Here is a 17,017-nt window from a genome sequence, read left to right on the forward strand (position 1 = left end):
GACTTGGTATTGCTTGTAAATTCTGTGCCCTTTATTTTCTCACCACAATTTCCCCCCATAAAAACTGCATTTTTTCAATATTATTTGTGTATCAATAAATCTTCATTACACATATAAATTAGCCATAGAAACACATACTATACATAAAAATGCCATGTCAGCTGTATAACACAAATGGATCTACAGAATAGTGAAACTATTGACAAAAACGTAGGAGAAACCCCACAATATTTATTTGACTCCCTATAAGCATTATATATATGAAAGAAGTGCAAGAGATACTTTCCAAAGGGAAAGTTTTAAAATGTGGGATGCCTGGATAGGAAAGCGAACTCCAACAATACATTTAATATCTGCTTTTCCAGTGGAGTGGCCAGTGTTGGACTAGGACCCGGGAGATGCAGGTTTGAAACCCTGTTCTGCCATGCAGTGACTTTGGGCCAGCCACTCTCTCTCAGCCTAGCCTACCTCACAGTATTGTTGTGAGGATACAATCAAGGAGGAAAGAACAATGTTGCAAGCTGCTTTGGGGAGGTAAGTGGGGTACAAATAACTAAACAAATGTTATTAATTGAAAGCAAGAGTGTTTAATCAGGTGAGAAAGGTCAGCTTATTGGTTGTTCAATGATCTACCAAAGTGCGGCATCAATAATGAGGTAAGAACTATACATCAGAGTTGATGAGTTTGTAATCCCTTAGCAATAAAAGCAACTTCCAAATATGCTATAGAATGGCACCATCATACAATGGATGAATAGAGTTCACATCATTTGTCTCTCTTATTTGTGTTCCTAGTCTTCCAAAGACTTGGCCCCAATCACATACAAATTCTTAATTTTATTTGCAACACATTGTCAATGCTTTATTTAAAACCATGGACAATGGAAAAGACCTTATGCCTAATTAGTGGAAACACATTTAGCCTACCAAACATTCTAAAATCTAAAAATCTGACATTCAGAGTCACAAACCAAGAGTATTTAGCAACATACTGATATAAACATTCTTCAGTCAGGTCTTTCCAGGCCACTCGTTCTATGCACAGTGGTTGGGCTGTGAATCAATACTCCGCTGGCTTGAATCCCACTACTGCCATGAGCTCAGCAGGTGCCTTGGGTAAGCCGCTCCTCCTCCCAGCCCAGCTCCCCAGCTGGATTGTGGGAGCAATAATAACGCTGACCTTGTTCATCACTCTGAGTAGGGCACTAAACTGTCTAGAAAAGTGGTATATAAGTGCACTTATCATTAAGCTGCCACTCTGAGACTTTGGAGGAATGGAAATCTAAAAACAAAGAAAAACAAAATTGCCAAAATTCATGTAAGAGATGTCACTTGAGTTAATAGGTGTCAAGAGTATTTCTGAATGAGATAATAATCCAATTAAATAAGGCTAGGATTGAAGACAGAGGGAGCGGAGGTGGGAGGGGCAAGAAACAGGGGGCAGGTAAGATATGGTTAGGGTGACTCCACAGAAATAGATGACTACAGTCACATAGTGTCTAAGGTTTGGATAATAATGGAAAGCTGCTTGCTTTTGGCCATAATTTTCTACGAGCGCAGAGCAACATTGTTCCATGCCTTTCTATGGTGGAAATATTCCAAACTTTTCATTGACAGTTACATCGGAAAACCGGTTCATCTGTCCACCAACAGTGTCTATAAGGACTGAGATGGTACCCAATTCTAAATGCTTTCTGTCCATGGGTAATTTCAGCACAGCCTATGCTTAAAAAGTGAGAAAGAGGAAGGACTTGGAGAAGAGGGAGAAAAGACTGCTGAACAGAAGGGCACAAGCAAGGAGAAAGAGGAGAGACAAAACAAGGAAACATCCTGATCTAATGCACAAAAACATCTATGGAAGCAGAGGCAAGCCTTATTCCATACAATTTGCCCTCCAAGACAAAGGATTACGCAGGGATGCTTCAGAGCTACCACAACACACAGATCTGAGCTTACCTACCCACGGGAAAGCTTCCTGATTCCATTCCAAAACAAACAGCATTAAGATCATGCTGGGAAGTTGCAGGGAAAGCCCCACAGCAGGGGAAGAGTCACTTTCATAACCTGTTAGACAAGTCTCCAAAAGATGCCCTGCGAAATGTGGGTCCATCACCAAGTTTAGAGAGACTCTTGTTCACAGACGCATGAACAGAAATTGATCCAGGGATGGGCAGGGAACACTTTCAGACAGGGACCTGAGGAATCACAGCAGAGAGCCCCACCTCCCCGAGGGCCCTGAAGCAAGTCACTCCAAGAGCAGTCCTGCTGAATCAAACTGAGGTCCATGTAGCCTAGCAGTCTGTTTTCCCACCTCAGTGGCCAACAAGATGCTACTGGAAGGCCTTCCAAAGAGAAGTCAGACACTGCAGACACCCGCCCATGTGGTTGCTCCCCAGCAGATGGTTTACAAAGGCACACTGCCTCTCAACACGGAGATTTCAATTAGCCATCCTGGCAAATAGTTATTGATGGACCTACCCTCCACAAATCTGTCCAAATCCATTTAAACTAGCCATTTAATATAGTCTCATCCTAGCCCCTACCCCAGTTGAGGAACTGCAGTGATCAGGTTACGTGTATTCCAGTGGCAAGGACATGTGTGCTCCAAGTGGCAGCTTCACCTTTCATTTTTAAATGGCTCCCGGTTCCTTCCCACCCTCCTGACCAGAAATGCAGAAGTTATAAACTGTGCAAATTACAGGAGTATGGAAAGACTGACAAATTGGGATACCAAGAGAATCCACCAATTTCAGTTTCCAGAGTAGATATTTTTGTTCCGGAGTTCTGCACTAGCAAAGCACTCCACCAAGGGATACTTGTCTGGTGCCAACATTGGTACCACTTAGGCATCCAGTCACAAGAACACCAGAAGAGCCCTGCTGGTTCAGACTCCTGGTCCATCTAGCCCAGCCTCCTGTTACACACAGCAGCTAAGCAGTTGCCCTGGAGGGCTAACCAACAAGATATAGCGGCCAAGGCCTTCCCTTGATGCTGCCTCTTAGCACTGGGTTGGTGCCTCTGAATATGGAGGCTCCCTTTGGTCACTGGGAGCAGCCAGAATAACCCAACTTGGCCCAGACTCATCAGAGCTTGGGAGCTAAGCAGGGACGGCCACAGCCAGTAGTTGGATGGGAGACAACCAAGGAAGTCTGAATTTGCTGTGTGGAAGGTAATGGAAAACCACCTCCGCTTGTCTCCTGTGTGGGACATCGCGTAGCTGGGCTCGGCAGCAGGCAGTTTCAAGTGGATGGCACATACTTCTTCTTTGGTCACTAAGGCCAATAGCCACTGGCAGATCTATTCTTCAGGAAGATGACCTGCACAGTTCCATTTTATTGTGCCTTTGGCTCTTCACTATGTTTGTGAGTTTGCAGCACTTCTGCTGTTTGCTTTTTTAAAAAAGTTTTTTAAATCTTAATTGTGTATTTTGTTTTATATCGTAAGCTACCCTGGACATGAATCCAGCAAAAAAATGTCTTGCTCTCCCTCCAATGAACCCAAGCAGCACACATGGCTCTCCCAATTTATCTGAACAAAGCAGGTTCGAGCAAGACAACATGACTGGGTCGCCAGGCAAGCTTTACAGTCACATGGCGACTTCAGCCTGAGTCACCCAGATTCTGGTCTTGCATGCCAACCAGTATGCCACACTGGCCTATCAGAGAATGGAAGAAATGCTTTGAAATATAGAAAAGATGATGCAGATGCAGCCAGCTGCTATCAACACTGCAAGACCAGAAGCAGCCTAGGTAAAAATTGGGGAGAGTAAACACAAGACAACCTGAAGGATAAATTCTCTCTGGGCTGAATCCTCTATAGTCTCTCCAAAGTAAACACTTCAAGAGCTCCTCAATGGAGACAGGCAAGCTTATGAGCCCCAGCTTAGAAGTACAAAATTTTATGAGGGGGTCAACCACAGCTCCTGAAGTAGGTGGGGGAGAAAGAGAAGAGAGGAAAAAGTCCAAGACACACATACCCCTCTCTCTTTGGCATCAGCAATTCAAACATTTCTTTTGAAATGTAGATGGGGCAGTAGCAATTGCTTGGCTGGTCTCTGGCATCAGCTACAGGATCCCTTCCCCAGGTCACAAGATCCAAGAGCTAAATAATTCCCTTTCATGTACCAGAAGGTCCTTCCCAGACAGAGCACACCTCCTCCACCCCATGAAGTTGCCCGTCTCCCTTGAGCTTACAGTGTGTCAAAGCAGGCACACTGGCTGTGCGGCGGAAATCCTGACCCCTGTGCTCAGAATAAAATCAGGCCTCACTCCAAAGCGTCGTATTAAGTGGACTGAGACTGTCTGTGCCAAGTGCAGCACTCAGATTGTCACAGAATGCTAGAGCAAAGGGCTGTAAGGAGGAGCGCTGCGGACCAGACTGGAACAGCAACATGAGACGGAACAAGAGACAGCAGTGAATGCTCATGACAGGACACCGAGGCCCTCGACTATAGGACCTTTGCATTAGGCTGCAGGCCTGTGGCTTTCAAGCATCCTGGTTTGGGCCAGTCAAGTTTTTTATCCTAGTTTCTAGATCTATTGAGGGCTGTGTTATGCACATACTTATATAAGCCAGAGTAATCAGAAAGCCACATTCTGAATTGGGATAGCACATCATGCAAAGAAATCCCATCTATGAGCCGGCAGGCACAATGACACCCCACCACATTCATTTTAATTATATACTCAACATATATCAGTTGCGGACTCTTTAAGGGGGTTCTAGCTTTTCCCAGAAAATGCTGGGAAAACCCATTTTACTGTAATAGTAATTCTTGGAACTGCCAGCGTACTCTCAAGGTCCCTGCAGTTAAAAGTACCTTGCCACAGAGGAAGTGGCCCGCTGCCTCTCCAAATGCGCTACCATTCTGGATTTGCTCCTCCTAACCAGCTCTCACCGGGGGTGGGGCGGTATATACCCTACTGTATTGTTCAATGAATGTCCTATTGGTTTAACTCATTGACTTGCACTGTGTGAACTGCCTTGGGTCTCAGTGAGAAAGGCAGACCATAAACAAACAAACAAAAACAAACCTGTGAGGCAGTCTAGGGTAAGAGTCCAAGGTCACCCAGTAAGCTTCAGGGCAAAGGGGGATTTGAACTTGGGTGTCTCCCAGCACTTATATCCATGATTGGCAGAAGTGAATCATTCTATCACATAGGATGCAAAGAAACAGAACTTCCGGCTCGCCTTCCAAGTGGTTGCCTGCCACATCTCTGCAACTATCACTGCTCTGGTTCGGCCTCCTTCCATCCACAGCGCATCCTCAGAACAATGAATATGTTCACAGCAGGTAAAAATGGTGCCACTCTAGAAGTTGATGTTCTTGTACCCATGAGCAGCATTCCTCAAGTTTTAAATCAAACAGATGTACACCTCAAGTAACAAATATAAATGCTGTCAGAGTCATAGAAATTCTAGCAGAGGTCTCCCTCTCCCCTTCCTCAGGTACAGAACACCTCAGGTACCCTACTATGGTTGAAAAAGGCATCCAGGATTGATCCAGCCATCACCACTCAAAGGGAACCTATAATAGTGAAAAAATTGCTTTCAAATATGGAGGAAGTTTAATAACAATTTTTTTTAGGTAGTACTTACGAAAGTACTAAGGGCAAACAGTATCTTGCTCCAAGCCTTACAACAACCCTGTGAGATAGGCCAGTATTACCCCCTAAAATTGCCAGGGCAAGGAATGACAGGTTTATCTAAAGCCACTGTCTGAGTGCCACAGCTTCGCTCAGGACCAAACCAGACATGCATCGTGAGTTCCACACCTGGTGCTCCCAGCAATTTTTCAAACGAAGTTCACTGCAGCACAGCCCCCGTACTCCTCAGAACTGAATTTTAAAGAACCAGCGGAAGATCTGGACACACAACTCCTGGCACATGTCTGGTGTGGCCTTTCACCTCTCCTTCAACTGTCTGCACACTTCAGAAAGAAAGAAAAACACTTTTAACATGGATATTTCTATAGTAGTGTTTGTCTGCAAAGCCAAAAAACCCAAGGAAATGTGGACTTCTATAAATATATTGGGACTTCTACATGGCTTTAAAAGGAGTGTTGTCAGCTGTGAAGACAACCCAGTCCGATCTCGCTTGGGGAGAAGGATCTGTTGCTTTCAGTACACATTCATCACCCAAACGAGCGTTCCCCACATACAGCAGGGGCGGTGTTTGCAAAAGGGCAAATGGCATTTGGCTCTCCACCTGCAGACAACAGATGCCCATATGAGTCGCTATGCAATTACCATTGTTTGGAGCTACTGTGTCATCACCAAAGAATAGGCCATCATCAAATATGCAATTAACATCTGTCATTGGAGCAGAGAAGCCACAGAAGAATTTAAAGGCCAGTGGCGGCGGGGGGGAGGTTAAAGGGAAAAAAGGGACCAGTCTACCAGAAGACACATTACACCATCCTCCTGCCCACAATTAAAGGTAAGGAAGCATCCAGGAAAGGGATGAGTAGCAGGAGATAGATCAAAGCCAAGAAAGTTTTGTTTAGCTAGTAGGTCACCTAACCAGTCGGCTATTGCTCTAGTCATCAGGAATTCTCTGGTGTAAAAGCAATAAAGCAGCAGCCACCAACTTTGGAGACAGCCAGGAATTCTCTTGCTCCAACAGCACAAAGATAAAAGAGGGATGGTCTCTCCCCTCAGCTACTGCCAACGCACTTTCAGCCCTACAGTACATTATGGCAATGAAAAACAGGAGTCTAATGGAAACGGAATTTTATTCCCGCTTATGCTATCGTGAACTAGAGTGCCCACTTCTTCAGATGAGAATTCAAATATGTTTCTGTTGGACAAACTCAATCAGGAATTATCAGCATGTATGTATTGGAAATCCTACACCCCAAACCTCCCTCTCCCAGAATCCCCCAAGAGCTTGAATATCCCAATCTCTTACCTGCCACCTTAAACCAAAATACAGCAACCCTCAACACTCCTCCGCTCCTGAAGCATACTCAGTCCTCTTTAGACCATTTTTGAGGGTTTGTTCTTCTGGTTAATTTATAGGGTCATATTTTTCTGCATAGCTGGGAGAGCCATCCTACCCATCCCACTCCACTCTTATCTTGCCTGTGGGTAACCCAGTTTACACAGGACCATCCCAATTATGAATAGATATGGTAATTGCTGTTGCCAATATTGTTAAATCTACCAAGGTGATTTACAGTCATCCACCCTACGAACAGGAGTTTCAAAAACACATGAGGAGAGGAGACCCTGCCTTTACTAGAGCTCTTCTCAGCCTCTTTCCAGTATTCTACAACTTTACTACATCCCATTCTCTGAATTCTTTAGGAGGGCTTTCTGACACAGGTAATAGGGCTGTGCTGTAAGGAAATGATTCCAAGATGCATTGGTACAGGGATACAGATGTAGAATACACTACTGTGTATTAGATTCAGGAGTTAGCCGTGTTAGTTTGTAGTTGTAAAATAGTAAAAAGTCCAGTAGCACCTTTAAGACTAACCAACAAATTTGTAGCATAAGCATAAGCTATCATCAGATGCACCTGACGAAGAGAGCTGTGGTTCTCGAAAGCTTATGCTACAAATAAGATGGTTAGTCTTAAAGGTGCTACTGGACTCTCTGCTATTTTGCTACTGTGAATTGTCTGTTGCTGTAAGTATGCTCCTACTGGATAGCATTTAATATGTCATTTTAATCTGTTTATGTTTTGTTTCAGCATTGTTTTTCAGTTCTGAATCATATTTCTGCTTGTTTTCAAATTTCAGCTATCCTTATCCTATTGTATTGTTTATTGAACGACCTGGCTGTTAATCATATTGACTTATACTATGTAATTTGCCTTATGTCTCAGCAAGGAAGGGAGGCTATAAATAATGTAAATAAACAAACAAATACCGATGTGGTCTCAGGAGAAAAGCTGCAAGAGGGGTGAAGAGTTCCCAGATCTCCAACGGTGAGGAAATACTTCATGTGGTCAGCAGTTCGATGCACTCAGTCTTTGGGTATCAAGTGGTCCACTAGTACAGACAGCCGTGGCTTAATAAAAACAGTGGGGAAAGCGCATCACTAGTAGCCGATACCTTTAAATGGGCTGCAACCAGGGTGCGTGCTCTGCTGAGTCCCTGGAGAAGCATGTTTGCAGCAAGGCCTACTTATTGTAGCCATTAGGAGGACACATGCACGCCCAGCCTCGGCAAAGCAAACATCCAATTCTGGGCTTGAGGCAGGCTGCTCGGACAAAGGAAACAACAGCTCCCGGCTTGAGGGGGAAAGAACACACTCCTCAAAGCCCGCACAAAAGGCTGCCGCCAAAGCAGAATTGCTCCATACTGTTTACACTAAACAGGCAAGGCTGATGAAACTGTTGCTCTTTGCTTGCTAATTGTGTGTGTGTTTAAGGAACAGAGAGGAGACCAGCATTTCTGGTTGAGGAAGAAGTCAGGAAACTCATAAGGCAGCAGGAGTGAAATACCAACCAATCAAATGTGCTTGGAAATCAAACAGTTTGCAACGATTAATGTTGAGATGGGCCGCCAAGCACCAATGAAAAAGGTTTTTCTCCCCTAGCTCTCAAAAGCCTTCATGCCATGAGAGTCAAAGCAGCACTGAAGACCATCTGTACCCAATTTGAGAGTACAAATCTTCTCTCACACAAATAATAATCCAAGCAGCCCTCTGAAGTTCCACACACAAGGCTGAATTTGGGTTAGTCTCACAAAGGGGACCCAAAGCGGCTTTCATCATTCTCTGCTCATCCATTTTATTTTCACAACAACCCTGTCTGGTAGGTTGACAGTGTGTGATCAGTCCAAGGTCACCGAGTGAGGCTCCATGGCAAAGTAAAACCAAATTGGGGTTTCCCAGATGCTAGTCTGACACTCTTAAGTAATGCACCGTGCTGGCTCACAAAGGCAGCTGGAGGGGGGAGGGGGGAGGTCATGCAGTGGTGATTCAAACCTGGGTTTCCCAGACCCTAGTCTGACACTCTTAAGCACTACACCGCTGGCTCTCTCAGTTGTTTGCCAGGTTTTCCCCAGGACCAGCCAGAATAGCACTGACAGCTCTTTCAATAAGAGCATTAAAGACGAGCTGAACAATTCATTTATTTCCAAAGATATACATTTTTGCAGTTCCCTGAAGTATCTAAACAGGGATCCTTAAAAAACAGAAGTGACTCAGAAGCCTTGTTTTCTCTCCCCTTCACACATGAAAATTACCATATTGCACTTCTGAGAGTTAAAGTGCTTCGCACTCTTTACCGTCTTGCCATTTTTAAAGCCACCCGTTAAGGCAGACCGGTATTACCATGTGTACTATGTCCACACTGAAGAATGTGGCTTGTCTGAGATGCCCCTCTCCCAGGAAGTTCATGACAAGCAGGGATTTGATTCATAATTCAGCCTCTCAGGCAGTACACCAAACAAGCTCTCTTGAAGCTGCCCATCATGCAACTTACTTTTTTAAAAAAATTATCTTTGGGGTACAACTCAGGTGAAAGCGTCCTCCACTTGCCTTCTGGAACACAATCAAGAGAAAACCAGATGCCACTCTGCCCATCACACATGCACAGTGTGATGGGCAGATGTCATGCAGCTTGCAGGGACTGGATTGATTAAATCAGCTCATCCAAAGGAAGCCCCTACATATTTATTTACTTACTTCATTTATACCCTGCTGTTCTTCCCAGTGGGGGCCCAAAGTGACTTACGTAATTCCCCTCCCCTCCATTTCATCTTCACAATAATGCTGTGAGGCAGAGCGTGCATGACAGGCCCAAGGTCACCTACCAAGCTTCTATGGCAGAGCAGGGATTCAAACCCGGATCTCCCAGATCCTAGCGTGACACTCCAGCCACTACACCACACTGGCTCTCACAGATGTTCACAAAATGCCGAATGGACAGAGCCCTTAGGCACAACAGAGAAGGTTCATGGCAAGCCTTCTTTATTAGCTTCAGGAGTCTCGCTAAACCAGATCTTGACCATAGGTGAGGGTGCAGGAGTCACAGATGTGAACAAAGAAAGCTATTAGGCCACAAACTTGAACTTTCCCCAAAGCCACATACATTCACACACACACACACGGATTGAGTGAAAGCTCTCACTCTTCATTTTGGCCATGAAGTCACTTGGGGGCCTGAAGCTGGCTTTGAGCCTTCCTCCACCATCTGCATCAACAGCCAGTGTGACATAGTGGTTACAGTGCTGGTATAGGATCTGGATGACCCAGGTTCAAATCCCTACTCTACCACGGAAGCTCATTGGGTGACCTTAGGCCAGTAACACTCTCTTAGCCAAACGTACCTCACCAGTTGGTTGTTGTGAGGCTAAAATGGAGGAGGGGAGAATGACGTAAGTTATTCTGTGCCCCCATTGGGAAGACAGGTGGGATATAAATGAAGTAAATAACAAATAAAACAGGGATAATTATACTGGCCTACCTTAGAGAGAGACTGCTAAGATCACTAAGGAACATGAATCCCTTTGGAAATATGAGAGAATACGAGTCCCTGAAATGCTAAATTATTTTTTTCTGCTCACCATCAACATATCCAACACACATGGTGCTCAGCAGTCAGCCGTTTTTACAGGGCAGCAATTCAACCTCATATTAGACTTGCCGGGTGAATGCAAGCCTTATCATCCTGCACGGAAGATACTTGTGAGAACTCAGCTTTGGGAGCCCCATGCAAGGGCTACTCTTTCAAAGTTACCTTGCAGCAGCAGGCAGGAAAAAAGAAAACCACCAAGGGGCTCAACGAAGCTTTTAAAAGACACTAGGCAAGCAGCAGACAAGTTTCCCTAGTGGTAGTTATCACTGGGGTGGATACAAGGAAGAAATTAGCAGTGATATTTAATCCAGGGACTCACGCAACGCAAATTGGCATAAAAAATATATTTTTTAAAAAATTATTCTGGAGACACTCCCAGCATAATTGACAGCCAATACAACAGAAGTAATTAATCTACCAGTAGAAAAAGGTGACAGTCTGTTTCTCAGCGAGCCAGGATACCTCACAACCATTCAAACCTTTTGGTGGGAAGGACTGCCGCTTCCGAGGCTTCGGGCTCCAAAATCAGAGTCTTCTGACACTTTAAATATGAACAGATGCATCACGGCGTAAGTTTTTATGGATCAGAACCTGCTTCATAGGATGCACAAAGCATTACTCTCAGTCTGCAGACATTTTATGCGTTATTTGTGCTGACCACAAAAGAATGTCAAAGGAAGCCTCCAGTATGAAACTACTTGAAGTGGAATTTATTGCCAAGTTTGGCTGTATTTGTCAAGATCTGAATCAAAAGCCCGGTCCGCTCATCCACAGCAGGTGTAAAAATCATCCTCCCTGACTCAGAAAGAAGAACACCACCATTGCTGATTCTGTGAAGTATGACAGTGCCTTTTCTCATGAACATCTGAACGTTGCATAGAAAAGTCACAGGATGGACCCTCTTGTCTTTCACACTGGCCACTTTTTTGCTGTCATTGTCTGTGCATGTATTTGTCAACTGAGACTACACCTCCTGCAAGCAAACCTTTAGGATGCCACAAAAGTCTTTTCGGTTTTTTCTGTACAATGACCCTGCCCCCTGAAATTACAAGACAGCTAAGACAGTATTTCTGGATTCTGACTTTGGCCCTTAGGGCTGAGAAGCTCTGATCTCTTCATCCATGTTCAGGTATTTGTGGGGAGGGGGTAGAGACAAGGATTCCAAATGATCCTCTTTCCCACCCACCCTCAACTGGAGCTGAAACCACAGGCCCCAACAGCAGCCAGATTCTGCAGGCTTCAGCTGAGTATTTACAAGGTCCAAAAAACCCCCAAGGAGTCATAATTATTTTTTAAATGGAAAATAATGTTACGTTAGGAAAGCTGGATAAAAAACTGGGGAAAATAAGAGTCTGCCGGAAAGGAAACATCCCAAATTTACAAATCCATTTCGGAGTGACATAGGGACCACCATCCCAATTTCTGCCAAGACCTTCTTTACTGGACTCTAGCCACACATCAGCTTTCAAGCACTTTGGGTGTGTTCTTAAGGATTACTGCATCCCTGGACAGAGAAGGCTGCCTACCCAAAACTCAAACAAAGAGTATTGTTTAATCAAAGTTAAGCAATTCGGCAAGTGATATTAGAACACAGGTTTTTGTGTGGCCTCTTCTAAGGTGCATTTTTTCCACATGCAACAGAATAACTGGAAACTAAAGAATAACTTCAGCATTAGTTGTTGTATCCCTCATTACTACTTTGAGAGAAAAAACATGGCACTAAAAGGTAGAGCTAAAAGCCAGATCAGAACATGGCAGGTGGCCTTGGCCCACAGTGGCAACATACAAGAACAGCAGAAGGCCTAGTGCTTACCAAAGTATTAATCCTATGTCAGGATTGTAGAACTTTAGACTTCTGGCAAAGGCATGTTATGAAGGAATGCTCTGCTACAGACAACTCCCTGCTCACAGAAAGTTAACAGGCTAGGGCAGAATACCCACACCCTTCTACGCTAGTCTTCTACTGTGTAGGGATATTTTTTAATAGCAAGGAGCATTCTATTACAAGGCACAGGTTTATCACCTCCCCCTCAGTGACAACTAAGCCCAAAAGAGGACTAGATAATAAGAAATGTCCCCACACCAACTCCTTATACGAGAAGCCTCAAAGATCAGTCAGGTAATTTGGTAAGGCAGAAAATCACCCTCTATCACACACAACTGTACTGAACAAAATACTTGTTAAGCTGTGTTTGAACACCAGTCTTTGAGAAAGAAGCCTTGTTTTGGTTGTTTCAAGCTCCATGCTCTCTACAGCCCATTCGGATCTGACTCAAAACAATTCATGCATGTTTGGGGTTAACAATTCAAAACCACGAATATCACAGGAGCGCAACACGTCTGTTTCTTGCGGCTTGGCATCCACCACATCCGTGAAAATGACCTACAAATTATGGTAATTACATGCAGTTAATATAATGCTGCTTGCTCCAGCCCTCAGGCTTGAGATACATTTCCTAAGTTGCTCCCCGCCCCCCCTGAAGCCCAGTCTGCCTTCTTGAAAGTAGTGCAGAAATCACTAAGCATCCCCCATCCCACCTTGCTTTTGCTGAAGGTGCCCAAAGTGGGTTAAGGAAGGAAGGGAATGAGATCAGCCAAAAAAGAGTACAGGGGGGGAAAGAGAGCCACGAATCTTCAGGAAGCTTAACTAGAAAGTTCTTCCTTAATAGTCATACTTTGTAATGTCTAGTGCTTAGGTAATACAGCCAGGCCACTGAGAAAGAAAAGCTTCCTGGAACCTAGAGGAAATCTGTGGTTCTGTGTTCTAAGAAGCTAAGGCAGGCCTGATCTCATCAGATTTCAGAAGCTAAGCAAAGTCAGCCTGGGGGTTAGTAACTGGTCGGGAGATCTCCAAAGACAACCAGGGTCACTATGCACAGGCAGGCAATGACAAACCACCTCCTTTTAGTCTCTTGCCTTGAAAACTCCAGCAGGGGTCTCCCAGTCGGCTATGACTTGATGGCACTCTCCACCACCATGCAGGGAGAGGCACCATTCTGGAGTCCAAAGCTGTAGTTTGAGGAGACAGAGCATCAATTATTTTAGCCAAGATGTTTGAAGAGGACAAACGTTATTCTAAATAACGGACTTTAACTTCCAGTTAAAGTCTGCTTAACCCGTTTTCAGACATTATTACCCATTTCTGATTAACCTTTCCTCAATAATCATTACTCACTTGTGTGTATGTTATGTGCCAGCAAGTCGCCTCTGACCTACGGTGACCCTATGAATGAAAGACCTCAAAAATGTCCTATCATGAACAGATTTGCTCAGATCTTGCAAACTGGAGGACATGGTCTCCTTTATTAAGTCAAGCCATCTCATTTTAGGTCTACCTCTTTTCCAGCTGCCTTCCACTTTTCCTAGCATTATTGCCTTTTCCTGAGAAACTTGTATTCTCATGATGTGACCAAAGTACGACAGCCTCAGTTACTCACTTAGATGAACTAATTATTCCCATATCTACCACCTTTGTATCCTGCCCTTCTTCCAAGGAAGCTCTAAATGGTGTACGTGGGTCTCCCTTTCTCTGGTTTATTCTCACAACAACTTTGCAAGATAGTTTACGTTGCGTCTGTGTGACTGGCCGAAGGAAACCCACTGAGCCTTGTGACCAAAGAAAGCATCTCTCCAGGCTTAGTGCTGAATGCTGAAATGCTAACCACCACACCACAGTTGCTTAGAAATCTGAGAATTTAAACCAGTCCAAAGTGTTGCAAGAGCAAAACTTCCTAAACATATTGTATCTGGAAACTGAAACTCTGCCTTTATCACATGACCACTGTCACTGTACCTCATACAACGTGCCCCTTAAAAAAACAGCAATCAAATGTTTGATTTAAATAATTGTGGGACATACTTGATGGTTGTGGCTGGCTATTTGATTAAATGTAGAAGTCAGTGTTCCAAAAATTGAGAATAAGAGCTCTGCAAAGTAAATCTTGAAAGTTATGAAAGGTAACATGTTAGAGAAAAAATATTGCCAATACAAACTCTGAGCTTATTACTCACATAAACACATAAATCCCTTGGGGGCAGGGAGTTATAGATATATTTTTTAAAAAAGCTGTCTCCACACCCTTCAGATAGGAAGAGAATATGAATAATGAGTGGAAAATCACACCACACTGGAATGTGGCATTTTATGGCACATTTCCTACATAGCAGATGTATTTATTATTTAAAGTGAGGGGTAAAGTTAGGGAAATCCCTCTTCACTAGCAATGAAAAACACTTTTATTGTCAGTAATTTATTTATTAAGGAACTGAACAGATACAAGTTTCTCTTTGCCAACTATCAAAAGCACCTCCTGACTGAAACGCCTGGATCTTGTATCTGGGCCAGAATCCACCTCCCCAAAATGAGGGGGAGATCAACTACTATAAAGGACTGACGGCGTTTCCCCCCCCCCCCGCCCAAATCGAAGCCTAAGCAGCCCTGCTGCCTTGCACAAATTCCCTTCCTTTCTCAGGACTCCATAACAGATAATCCAGGAAGACAAGCTGCCTCCTGCAAATATGGATTACAGTATTTGCCTACATGAGTTTGGGTAAGGGTTCCCCCCCCCCATTTTTAAACACACTATAATCGCCCCCTTGGGAATGCAGCAGGATGACTGAAGGGTGTAAAAGTAGAATCTGCCCCCACATATTCAGCAAGGGAGGTGGCAGCAAAACAACTCACTATTTTTTTAAAAACCCACATTTTAACCACCTCCTCAAGTAGTCACCCACACATCCCTAATATAACATGAATTTTGTGATGAACTTTGATGCCCACAAGGTGCTTTGCAAGAGCCAATCTTGGTAGAAATGCCAGTCATTAAACATGACCAATGCAGTAAAAATGAACAAGAATTCAATAGGGTGGATGATGGGGGTATCAAGTGGCAACTACCCCCCTTGACACATTAAGTCTTCCTTGTCAGTTCCCAAGTGAAGGCAACAAGCTCACATTTTGAGGAAAGGACACACCATCTTTTTAGAAACACTGAAGCTGAAGGGTCAACCAAGGGGTTGCAGCTTACCCTGCACATTAAGAAGGGGGCTTTTTAACCAAACCAGAGTCCATCCTCACAGCAAACAGCACAGAAGGTTACCAAGTGACCGTACAAGAAGCATTACATTTTCCTTAGCATCACATTCTAGGAATTTCACACAATTATACACACACAGAAAGATCTACAGTGACCAGGCACTTCACCTTCTGAGAACAGAAAGAGGGGGAAACCATGCCATCTTTCCCACCAGTTTAACCCTATGAAGAACATAATGTATATGAAAGATGTGAAGAGGCTGGTCAACACATCAAGTGAGTAACAACACTACAGCCAAGCCCCACAAGAGTTGAAAGGTAGCGAGTGATAGTAACTCCCTTGTTGTCTTCCTCAACCTCCGCAAGACCTACTACAACCAGAGACACCCACAAGCTGGCCTTTGGATTTGGAGGAGGTAGCAAAAAGATTCATTATAAGGACAGGCTCAACCATCTGAGAAGAGGGAGGACAAACTATCTTTTTCTACAACAGTCTTGTGAAGGCCACAACATAGCCAAACGGTGTCGAACAGTAACAATCCTCTCCATGGGGCGGGGGGGGGGGGGGGAAGCATGCCACTTTTAACCATACCACATTATAGTCACCTCCACCCACACACCCAGCACCACAAGGAGAGTCTCCCATAAGCTCCACTTCTGAGAAAGAGAGGGAAAACCCCATATTTTAAAATGCTTTACAAAAACAACAGAGTAGCTGAAGACTGTCAAGGAACAGCAACCTAATCCAAGCCATAGGGAGGAGACGCCTTTTTAACTACACCTACGGCCACTTAACTCCGCAGTGAGTACCACAAGAGCAGCATTAATCCCACATTAAATATTCTCAGTATCCGATTTTAAGGGGGGGGGGCATCTGTTATGACCAGAGCCTCCGACCCCACTTTAAGACAATCTTGGCACCTCATTTTAAGGAGGGAGGGGACTCGTAAAAATAAAAGGTTTCTACTAAGCAAAGACTCCGACTAACTCACCTTCTGAGAGAGGAGGAGACTGGTAGCTTCTGGGGTGGGGGAGACCTCCCCCTATGACCCCACTTTGGTGGGGAGAGGAGGAGGGAAGTCTCCCTCCCCTTCCCTCTTTGCGCTCCGACCCCCCTTCTTCTTCGGGGGCCTGTGGAGGTCCCTCATGTCTCGGCTACAGCTACCCCCCTTGGGGTGAGAACATGACCCCCTTCCCCCCTCTCAGGGCAGCCCCCCAAAGGTTAAAAAAAACCAAAGAGGCCGGGGGAGAAGGGCCGAGGCGCCTGGCAGTCGCTCAAGCGGGGCCGCGGAGACGCCTGAGGGGAAAGCTGCCGAAACGGGAGGCTCCGCCGCCCAAGCCCGAGGTGGACGGGAAGAGAGACGGTCCAATTCACTCACCCTCCGCACAGCTCTCACAGCCAGAGCTCAGTCCCGGGCTCAGCCTCTCCTGCATCACTTCCGGGGGGTGTTA

General features: G+C 44.8%; 1 protein-coding gene across 2 annotated transcripts in view; it reads right to left on the reverse strand.

The window, feature by feature from the left end:
* DCUN1D3 (defective in cullin neddylation 1 domain containing 3) overlaps nucleotides 1–16,997 on the reverse strand; it is a 40,054-nt gene extending 23,057 nt beyond the window's left edge. The window contains exon 1 of one of the 2 annotated variants that reach the window (XM_054995661.1): nucleotides 16,945–16,997. The gene's annotated coding sequence lies outside the window, so the exon portion shown is untranslated. Of the gene's footprint in view, nucleotides 1–16,557; nucleotides 16,743–16,944 lie in introns of those variants that run through there. The other variant, XM_054995660.1, reaches the window with a different exon arrangement.
* Nucleotides 16,998–17,017: the final 20 nt, after the last annotated feature.

This window comes from Eublepharis macularius, chromosome 12, assembly GCF_028583425.1.
Source record: "Eublepharis macularius isolate TG4126 chromosome 12, MPM_Emac_v1.0, whole genome shotgun sequence".
Classification (NCBI taxonomy): domain Eukaryota; kingdom Metazoa; phylum Chordata; class Lepidosauria; order Squamata; family Eublepharidae; genus Eublepharis; species Eublepharis macularius.